Source organism: Schistocerca piceifrons, chromosome 4, assembly GCF_021461385.2.
Source record: "Schistocerca piceifrons isolate TAMUIC-IGC-003096 chromosome 4, iqSchPice1.1, whole genome shotgun sequence".
NCBI classification, from domain to species: Eukaryota; Metazoa; Arthropoda; class Insecta; order Orthoptera; family Acrididae; genus Schistocerca; species Schistocerca piceifrons.
In genome coordinates, this window is record NC_060141.1 from 338,869,488 (window position 1) to 338,876,238 (window position 6,751).

Here is a 6,751-nt window from a genome sequence, read left to right on the forward strand (position 1 = left end):
CTGATGACCTCAGATGCTAAGTCCCATAGTGCTCAGAGCCATCTGAACCATCTTGTGTTACGGTTTTCCCACAGTCCACGTCCCTCCACCATACGATGCTGTGCTACGAACATACATTCCCAGAAACTTTTTTCTTCAAATTAAGGTCTATGTTTGATTCTAATAGGTTATTCTTCGCCAGGAATGCCCTTTCGTCCAGTGTTACTCTGGTTTGTTTTCCGCCCTTGCTCCCTGTGTCACGGATTATTTTGTAGCCTAGGTAGCAGAATACCTTTACTTCAAATCGTGATCACCAATTCTGCTTTTGAGTTTCTCGGCACTCTCATTTCTGCTACTTCTCATTACTTCCGTCCTTCGTTCATTTCCTCTCAGTGCACACTCTGTATTCATTAGGCTACTTATTCCTTTCAACACATCCTGCAATTCTTACTCAGTTTTACTGAGGATGGTAATGTCATCAGCAAATCTTATCATTGATATCCTTTCACCTTGGATTTGAATCCCTTTCCTGAACCTTTCTTTTAATCCCGTCGTTGTTTCTTTTATGTATAGATTGAACAGTGGATGTAAATGCGGATAAAAGATTTTGGACCACATATTGTGTTCGAACATTATGAATTACGTCGAAGAAAACGGTCTATCGACACAGCTCTTTACTCACACAAAGTGTTGAATGCTATTGACAAGGGATGTCAAACTTATTCCGTATTTCTAGAGTTCCAGAAGGCTTTTGACACTGTACCACACAAGCGGCTTGTATTGGATTTGCGTTCTTATGGAATATCGTTTCAGTTATGTGGATTCGCAATTTCCTGTTAGAGAGTTCACAGTTGGTAGTAACTGATGGAAAGCCATCGATTAAAACAGAACTGATTTCTGGCGTTCCGCAAGGTAGTGTTTACGGTTCCTTATCTACATAAACGATTTACGAGACATCTTGAAACGTCCCCTTTGAAGAATTATACATGACTGTCCTTAAACTGATACACAATATTTTTTTAGCGCAACGCAATCTGACTTTCAAAAATCCCTACAAAAAAATGGCCCTGACTAACATTAACCTATGCGTTTCACAAATCGCTTACCTCACAAAAATCTTGGTTACTCCGACTACTGCAATACAGCAAGCGCCGCTACTACCAGCTAAATAAAAGATTCAAACTATGGAAGGCACTAACTACTGATAGGGATAGTTAGCAAATGAAAGATATTAATAGAGAACAAACAATGTATTTACCTTAATATCATCATATATATATATATATATATATAGAGCAGTTCATGACAAATTTCAAAACTCCGCCGTTTCTCTCCCCACATCCACCACTGCTGGCGGCTCACCTCCAACTGCGCAATGCTACGCGCTGTTCACATCCAGCTGCCGCTGCCCAACACTACAATGGCAGACAACAAAGCAAACTAGCCACAGACTGCACACAGCACAGCCAGTGATTTTTATACAAAGGTGGCGTTACCAATAAAAAAACCTAAACAGCCTACTTACAATCTGAGCAGCCGTCTTAGGTTGTTTGTAGAAGATGCTGTCATTTATCGACTAGTAAAGTCATCAGAAGATGTAAACAAACTGCAAAACGATTAGAAAAGATGTCTGTATGGTGCGAAAATTTTCAGTTGACCCTGAATAACGAAAAGTCGTAAAAGGAATCCGTTAAACTTCGGTTATACAACTAATCAGTCATATCTAAAGACCGTAAATTCAACTAAATGCCTAGGAATTACAATAGCGAACAACTTGAATTTGAAGGAACACGCAGAAAATCTTGTGGGGAAGGTTAACCAAAGACTGCGTTTTATTGGCAAGACGCTCAGAAAACGTAACAGAGGTACTAAAGAGATTGTTCTGTTTTAGAATACTGCTGCGCGGTTTGGGATTCTTACTAGACAGGACTGACTGAGGACATCGAGAAAGTTCAAAGAAAGGCAGCACGTTTTGTATTATCGCGAAATGGGAGAGAGAGTGTCAAGGACGTGATACAGTATTTGGGGTAGACATAATTAAAACAAAGTCATTTTACGTTGCGGCGGAGTCTTCTTACGGAATTTCAATCACCAACTTTCTCCACCGAATGCAAAAATATTTTGTAGACGCCTACCTACATAGAGGCCAACGGCCTTGCCGTAGTGGTAACCCCGGTTCCAGTCAGATCACCGAAGTTAAGCGCTGTCGGGCTGGGCTAGCACTTGGATGGGTGACCATCCGGTCTGTTGAGTGCTGTTGGCAAGCGGGGTGCACGCAGCCCTTGTGAGGCGAACTGAGGAGCAACTTGATTAAAAAGTAGCGGCTCCGGTCTCGGAAACTGAGATACGGCCGGGAGATCACATGACCCTCCATATGCGCATCCGGTGACGCCTGTAGGCTGAGGATGACACGACGGCCGGTCGGTACCGTTGGGCCTACGTGGACTTTTCGGGAGGAGTTTTTTTAGAGAGTTTAGCCTACTTACATAGGGAGAAACGATCACCATAATAAAATAAGGGAGATCAGAGATCGCATGGAAAGACATAGGTGTTCGATTTTTCCGCGTGCTGTACGAGATAGGAGTAATAGAGAATTATTGTGAAGTTGGTTCGTTGAGCCCTCTGTGAGGCACTTAAATGTGATTTGCAGAATATCCATGTAGATGTAGATGCGTGATAAAAGACTTCTGGATAAGTTGCGAATGCGGAGAGCAAATTCCGTTATAAGCACAGGCGTCAAGCGAGCAGCGTCCTACTTTTGGCACCGTGTGCACTAGCGGTGTCGTACAACGTTACAGAGTGTGTCCGGTGACTTACATAGAGCTGTCGGGAGGATTAATGCTTCCAGCGGAGAACGTCGCAGGGAACGAAGCAGGCATTTGGCGCGGCGCGTCGGAAGGCCGACGACGGCCGTGCGCTGGACGGGCCAGGTTATTGGCCCACCTGGAATGGACAGCTGTGGCCGTGGTGCCGCGCGGTGCCGCGCCACGCCGTTTGTCGCCGCTAATTCCAGCCGTCCGGGTCAAGCACGCGGGCCTTTGTGCCGGCTCCCGCCTGTGAAATTGAAGCCGCCATTATTCGAGTGGACGCAGTTCTCCAGGTGCGGCGCTCTCCCCATTGTGGCGCGACGGCCCGCGGCCCCCGTGTGAATGCACGGTTACTATAAATCTAAAATTAATACGCCGTGGAATCAGGTTCCAGCCGACAAGTTTTCGCCCTGTCTCGCCTCCCTCTTCCTTTTTTACGCTCCCTTCCTTCCTTCCTTCTCTCTCTCCCTTTCTCTCTCGCTCTCTCTCGTGCCTCTTTCTCCCCCCACCGTCCCTGTATTTTGCTGCCCTCCTCTTTCAGCGATTCAAGTACGGGTCGGGGAACGAGCCTTTTTGAAAAGCGATAGCGGTGCGGCCGCGGCCATTGTCCGTGTCGAGCATAAAGGTTGGCGACGCCCCGCTAGCGGCTCGGGGCGTCTCCGGCGATTATGGAGCCGCCGGCGGTAATTTGTGATGTTATAACAATAAGCCCCTGCGGCTTGCAGCCGCCCGCGGCGTAAATCCAAAGCAAACAAGCCCGCTGTGGGCAGTCACCTGAAAAAACAAATCTGATTTAGGATCAATATCAGTCGGCCGTCGGCAGATAAACATCCTCCTCTCCTGCCCGGTGCCGATATATTGCACCCAACTGCCCAGCTTTCTTCCCTTTTCACCCCCTAATCCCCTCTCTGGTACTTCCCGTGACACCTTAAACATATCCGTATAACGACTCTATAGAAACTGCGAAAAATATACGTTTTCGGATAAGTCGATATAAATCAGTAGGGAGTTAGTTGCTGGACAAAACCGCTATTTAGAATGATATCGAGCTGAATACGCAACCACTTCATTAGTCGACACGCACCATAATCTGAATCAGTTACAGTGAATCCTCGTGTATCCGACATAGATGAAAAAAAAACCACCAGTTAAAACCGACAGAGCTTGTTCAGTTACGAATGACCGATAATTTCCGGTTTTTGTTTGGTCTCGATTATGACACTTGTTTTCTTTACTTTCCGTTAAAATACCGAAATATCAATTAGCCATAGCAAAACAACAAAAACTTTTCGCTTTCAGATGAACCTTTCTCAATAAAGAAGCAATTATTCAGAAGTTTGTTTGTGTGGCCATCCTCCGCAGCAAGCTTATAAATACTTGTTTTGTAAATAAAACTACCTTTTTCTGTTGTATTCCAAGTAAAATTTGCGTAATTTTATGATATTACGTTATTACAGAAAATGGGAAAAGCGATTTCTGCTGTTTTAATAACAACGCCGACAGAAACGAGCAACAATAAATTGGCATAAGAATGGCACAGCGCTGCTATAACAATGATATGCTTCTTGCCGTATGTCATGCCTTAAGGCAGTGTTTTTCAATCTCTTTGAATACGCGAACTACTTTCCAAGTTAAAAAATTCTGGCTACCCCCAGAATCGTAATCAAACTATGTCAGTGGGTACAAAGGCAATTGATACAATATTGTACCGCAATGGAGGCGCGGAGACGACAAGGCGTCAGCAGTAGCTTAGGAGTGCGTTTGCGCTCGCGTCAGCCAGTTGGCCGAGTACACCAGTAAGAACGTGATTATTGCGTCATTGAGTTTCTCAGAAGATTTGCGCAGCTCTCCGCGCCTGGTACAAGCGGAAGTGGCGGAAGCGAATCGAAGTCGAAAAAATAGACTTTATGACGACAGTTATTTGGTATGGTTTTACTGTCTTGAACAATAAGTGTACTCGGCGGCGAAGTATTGTCACATGAGGATGTGAAACCATCGAAGCATATGCCTCACCTCTCAACTAAAACTTCCAAGGAAGCTGATAAACCGTTGGATATTTGCGAAAGGAAACTGAAAACCCTTAACCTGCAGCCAAGTCTCATGATTCGGGTAATGAAATTGTAAGATTACCTGCTGCTTAACAATAACATCACCTTATTGATTATTTACTTGTTATTATAATTTAACAATATTTTTATCTGATTATGGTATACAGTTCCAATGAGAAAGCGTTATTAGCTAGCTACAGGTCTCATGCCGAGTTGCTAAAGCAGGGAAGCCGTATACAGATGCCGAAATTGCTATTCTGCCTCCAGCAGTAGTTATGGTTGAAAATGTGTTATACAAACAGTAGGCAAACAAGCTAAAAAGCAAACAGTTTTTTATGTTGCTGAGCAAAAGTCATACAATTAATTTTTAAGTGCAAACACCGCCATTTGACTGATTGTTGTTTATATAATTACGACCCAGGTTTCAGCCTTTTATAAAATTAAGTTTCTGTCGTTAACGTATATTCCAAGACATGAAACTCAAAAATTTCCATAAATTAAGAAAAATATTGTCTCCCTGCGAAATGCCAGGTGTAAAATCACCATCTTGTACATCACCATCTTCTACATCTGGCATTTTGTGGGGAGCCCATATTTTTCTTTACTTATAACCAATTTTGAGCTTGATATCGTGCAATATATGTTAACGACATAAACTTAATCACTTGAAAATGGCGTAAAAGACCGAAACCTGGGTCGTAATTAAATAAACAACAACACAGTCAAATGGTGATGTTTTCATTTTTTAAAAAGCTTAAACATATTTCACTGCCTGATAATATCACAACGTAGAATTAACGATATAGCCGGTGACATTCGTGAACAGCCAGACGAAAAACTGAAGATGTTTCAGACTGTGCGCACTTGACGGTGTTTGTGTGCTTTGAAGCAGATGAAAGTGCCAGAAAAGATATTTTATTTTGCGAAGGACTTCCAGTAAACACTACCGGCCAGTGTCTGTACCACGTGATTTTCGAAAGCGCACGAAGTTACGAGACTGCCTGGATTAAACGTGTCGCCATTTGTAGCTAGTCATGGTGCTGAAGATATGACTGGCAATGAAAGTGGCCTCGTTGCGAAATTAGTAATGCCATATGTTTCATCGACAAGCTCTGGCAGCCACTGTTTTATCTTTTGATTTAAATAATGTGCTTAAAGAGGTGATCAAAGTTGTGAACCCTATTAAGGATAAAGCGTTGCAAAGTCGACTGTTTGGAATTATTTGTGAAGATGTTGGTTTTCTCCATCAGAATCTCCTTTATCACACAGGTCACGTGGCTTTCCAAAGGGAAAATACTGATTCAGTTTCTGTAACTCTAAGATGAATTATTAATGTCCTTACAAGGGTAGAAACCTGGATATCCGAATTATTTTTGTGACATTGTTTGGCTATTAAAAATTAGCATTTCTTGCTGATCTTTTTAAGTACCTAAATATTTTTAAGAAGAGCCTCCAAAGGAGAGGACCAAACGGGATGAGAAATTTCGCCTTATGGAAGGCACCTTTTTTCTGTTTTGTTTCACCCACACAAGTTTCAGCACTTTTGTGCTACCTTCAGAGGGCTCAATTTATGTTTTTAACTGTAAAATTTTTGTTCCATGTTAACATTTGTGTTGTTTATAACATTATGCCAAAGTTGCATTTATAGCTTAATTGGCGAAAAGAGGATGTATGCATTCATGTTTCATACCTTACATGATCCTATTGCCCATTTATTTTGGTAGCTATTCCGCTACACAATATATAACTTGTCATCTGTATACAGCAATACATAATTTATTTTTCTGTTTGTTATTCATTGAACGGAAATGAGTCTGTATCACGTTTTTTGTGTGTAACTTACAGTTTTGAAATTGTGGTGCGTTCTGTGTTGTTGATGAAGTAAGTAGGCTTACTTCGTGATCTATGGTCGCTTGG

General features: G+C 42.5%; 1 pseudogene; it reads left to right on the top strand.

Moving 5' to 3' along the window:
• The first annotated feature begins 2,124 nt into the window (after positions 1-2,124).
• LOC124796523 lies at positions 2,125-2,242 on the top strand (annotated as a pseudogene).
• Positions 2,243-6,751: the final 4,509 nt, after the last annotated feature.